General features: G+C 45.6%; 1 pseudogene; it reads left to right on the top strand.

The window, feature by feature from the left end:
- Nucleotides 1–2,519, top strand: part of LOC102016316 — a 5,775-nt pseudogene extending 3,256 nt beyond the window's left edge.
- Nucleotides 2,520–4,319: the final 1,800 nt, after the last annotated feature.

Raw genomic sequence — 4,319 nt, 5'->3', positions numbered from 1 at the left:
AATACCCCTATTTTGGGGAGTTTAGGCAGGAGTGTTTTGTTTATTGAGACAGGGTCTCACTATGTACTTCAAGCTGGCCTTGAACTCACTATGTCGCCCAGGCTGTCCTTAAACTTAAGGCAATCCTCCTGTCTCAGCCTCCCAGAGTGCTAATTTTATTCTTTTTTCTAAATTTTAAGTATTGTGTTAAAAGTTCTCCCCCGCTTCCATCTCGACAGAGTCTTGTTATGGTTTCTGTTTGGGTTTGGGTTTGGTCTTTTTTGCAGTACTGGGGGTCGAACCGGACTTTATGTATGTTAGACAAGCACTGTATTACTGAGTCACAACCCCACTCCTCACTTCTTGTTGTGCAGTCCAGGTTAGCCTTGAACTCTCAGTCCTCCTGCGCATAGCCCGCTCCCATTTCTCTGGATTACTGAATTTTTTTAGCACCCCTTTCTGTTGCTGTCACAAATGAGTGCCTCACTAATACCCCCCATGACCCCGCCATACAGCAGCTTCCCCTCCGCTGAGTGTAGTGGTTCTCTTGGACCCAGGGCAAGAGATAGCAGGGCCGAGGCTGCTCATCAGCCACCTGGCATCCCCTGTGGGCCTGGACAAGGCTCATTTGCACAGCACTAGAGAGCGCGGGAAAACTTTTGTCCATCTTTCAGATTTCTGCCTTCACTGCTTCCCCTGTCTTCACAGGAGACACGTTCTGAGTTGGCAATAGAGAACTAAGGCAGACACACTGCCCTCAGGTCCCACTCATGGCCTATGGTGGTGACAGACATATGCTTAGGAAATGATGGCATTTGGGGAACAACACAATATAAGACCACGTAACTATAACCTGAGCGATTTCTCCGGTGCCTGAGTGAACGAATGGAGAACAGCTGGGGAAAGTGTGTCTTCCCCTTGCTTTTTCTTCTACTGCTGCCATGACTCCTGCCTTCTGATCCCTGGACTGCACCACTCAGTGTCCGAAGCCGAGGTGGCGGTCGGGACTGTCCGTATACACAGGAGAAAGTGTGTGGGGGCCATGGCCCCCCTGCTCAGCTGCAGAGGAGGTAAACTGCCTTTACTTGAGTCTGCAAGATTGGAAGAAGTTGGGGATGACTAGAAATCCATTCATTTGTAAAGGTTTATCATCAGTAAAAATGCGCCCCCCGCAATCCATGGCAATTCTATGGTAGAGATGCAAGGAGATGAAATGACACAAATCATTTGGGAACTGATTAAAGAAACTAATTTTTCCCTATGTGGCACTGTGGAGCTCCATTGCTGTGAGGGAGGTATACAGAATCGGGATGCCACCAATGACCAAGTCACCGAGGATGCTGCAGAAGCTATAAAGTACAACAGTGGTGTCAGGTGGGTCACCATCATCCCCAGTGAGAAGAGGGTTGAGGAGTTCAAGTTGAAACAAAATGTGAAGGGCCGAGATTTTAGCTCAGTGGTACAAGCACCTGCCTGGCAAGCGCAAGGTCCTGAGTTCAATTCCCAGTACCCAAAAAAAAAAAAAGGAAACAAATGTGAAAATCACCAATGGCACTGTCTGAAATATTCTGGGTGGCACTGTCTTCAGGGAAGCTGGTGTCTGTACAACTATCCCCTGGCTTATGATCATAGGTCGTCATGCTTATGGGGATCAATACAGGGCGACTGATTTTGTCATTCCTGGGCCTGGGAAAGTAGACATAACCTATACACCAAGCGATGGAACCCAGGAGGTGACATAACCTCTCACTCTAAACAGTGTGGTGGCGTCACCATAGGAATGTATAATCAAGATAAGCCAGTTGAAGACTGCACAGAGTTCCTTCCACATAGTTCTAAGGATTGGCCTTTGTACACAAGCACCAAAAGCACTGTTCTGAAGATACATGACAGACGTGTTAAGGACATCTTTCAGGAGATATATGACAAGCAGTACAAATCCTAGTTTGAAGTCCAGAAGATCTTGTATGATCACAGGCTCAGCCATGATATAGTGGTCCACGGTATAAAGTCAGAGGGAGGCTTCATCAAGCCTGTAAAAACTACACTTGCAACATACAAGCAAATTCTGTTGCCCAAGGTTACGGCTCCCTTGGCATGATGACCAGGTGTGCTGGTTTGTCTAGATGTCAAAACAGCAGAAGCAGAGGCTTCCCACGGGACTGTAACACGCCACTACCGAAAGTACCAGAAGGGACTGGCGACCTCCTCCATTGCTCCCATTTTTTGCCTGGACCAGAGGCTTAACCCAAAGGCTTGGTATAAGAATACCAAGCTCAGCTTCTTTGCAAAAACTGTGGAAGAAGTCTTCATCGAGGCCTTTGAGGTTAGCTTCACGACCGAAGACTCAGCTGCTTACATTAAAAGTTTACCCAGTGTGCAACGCTCTGACTACTTGAATACATTTGAGTCAAGGACAAACTTGGAGAAAACTTGAGGGTAAAACTAGCTCAAGCCACATATTAAGATTATACCTGGGCTTAGGAGGATAAGTGTTTTTGGTAACTAGATTCACAGGTTTACTTTTTTTTTGTATAACACTCAAGGGTATAAAAACAAAATCAGGGGCTGGGGATTTAGCTCAGTGGCACAGTACCTGCCTGGCAAGTGCAAGGTTGTGAGTTCAGTTCCCAGTACCGGAAAAAAAAAACAAAAAAATAAAATAAAATAAAAATAAATAAATAAATAAAAACAAAATCAAGGCTGGGCGTGGTGGCACATTCCTATAATCCTAGCACTTGAGAGGCCGAGGCAGGAGGATTGTTGTGAGTTCGAGACCAGCCTGGGCTACAAAGTAGTACTCAAGGCCAGTCTGAACTGCATAGCGAGACCCTGTCTCAAAAAGACAAAAAAAAAAAAAAAAATCAATTTTGTAATTTGTTTAGAAGCCAGAGTTGATCTTTCCTATGCATTTATAACCTCTCTCTTTTTTTTTTTTTTTTTTGGTCTTTTTTGAAACAAGTTCTCACTATGTGTTCAGACTGGCCTTGAACTCACTGTGCAGCCCAGGCTGACCTCAAACTTGCAGTACTCCTCCTGCCTCAGCCTCCCGAGTACTGGGATTACAGGTGTGTGCCACCATACCCAGCTTTATAGCCATTTTCTTATTCATACAGTTGTTGCCACCTTCATGAACAGGGCAAGGAATTGTATTTTTTTAAATTGTATTTTATTTTCTAGTAGTGGCCTAGGAGTTCCTTTAGTATCCCTGTTCATTGTCACTTTCTTCATGTTTCCATATAAATGACGAAAATCAAGAGGACTTGAAAGGTTGCCTTTTCCTGGTAACCTCTGGGGACAATAGCCACAGTACTGTTCCCTAAAATGCATGTGAAATGGACATGCGCTCTCTTCCCTCCTGTCCATGAGCACGGGCCCTGAAAGGTCTCAGTGTTACAGATGTCCTATGAGGTAGCGCTCTACACTGAATTTGCACATGATTAGAACAGAGTGTGAGCATAACCAAAATGTTTAAGACCCTGCAGTCATTTTTCTAAAGAGTTTATTGAATGTGTCCAATATGCTGAATATTTTTGAGGCCACTAGGGAGTTCAGAATCCAGAGTAAATACTGGCTGGAGGTTTGTCCGCTGTGTTTGTCTCTTCCTGTTCCGGGCCTGGCCTGAGTATTATGCTCCCCTAAATAGCATATTTCATCCACGTGCAGTAATGTAAGCTGCACCATTTTTGGACTTCTACTGGCCTACTTCCTTTCTTTTATATAAATGTGGTTTCCCAGAAGTTGATGTTAAACACTACTCTAGGCCTGTTTTTCATCTGAACTGTTAATTTTAATTAACATGATGTGCTAATCACTTAAAAAAAAAAAAAAGAAAGAAAGAACTGCCATGACTGAGGCTGGCTCCCAGTGGGAACGCTCTCAGAATGGGTTTGCCGTTTCTGTGAAAGCCCTTTCTCATTGCTGTACCATCCCTGGGCCCTCAACTGTCTCCGAAGCACAAACCCAAACCCCTCTGCAAGGCTGATCCCATTCCTGCCCCAAACTTGAAATCCCATCACTAGGTCGCCACTCCCCACCCCAGCACTCTGCTCCTTCTTCCCAGCAGTACACAAGGAGTCCTCAAACCAAACTAGTCCTGGTGGTGCATGAGGCAGAAGGATCTCAAACTGGAGGCCAACCTGGGCTACATAGCAAGACATAGTCTCAAAAAAACAACACGTAGCCAGGCATGGTGGCATTCACCTGTAATCCCAGAGCTCAGGAGGCTGAGCCGGGAGGATTGCCATGAATTCAAGGCCATCTTGAGGGGCTGGGGATTTAGTTCAGTGGCACAGTGCCTGCCTGGCAAGCGCAAGGTCATGAGTTCGATTCCTGGTACC

This window comes from Chinchilla lanigera, unplaced genomic scaffold (genome assembly GCF_000276665.1).
Source record: "Chinchilla lanigera isolate Chin_1 unplaced genomic scaffold, ChiLan1.0 scaffold00041, whole genome shotgun sequence".
In the NCBI taxonomy this organism is placed as follows: Eukaryota; Metazoa; Chordata; class Mammalia; order Rodentia; family Chinchillidae; genus Chinchilla; species Chinchilla lanigera.
Note: the sequence above shows the minus strand (reverse complement) of the source record. Positions and strands in the feature narration are given on the sequence as shown.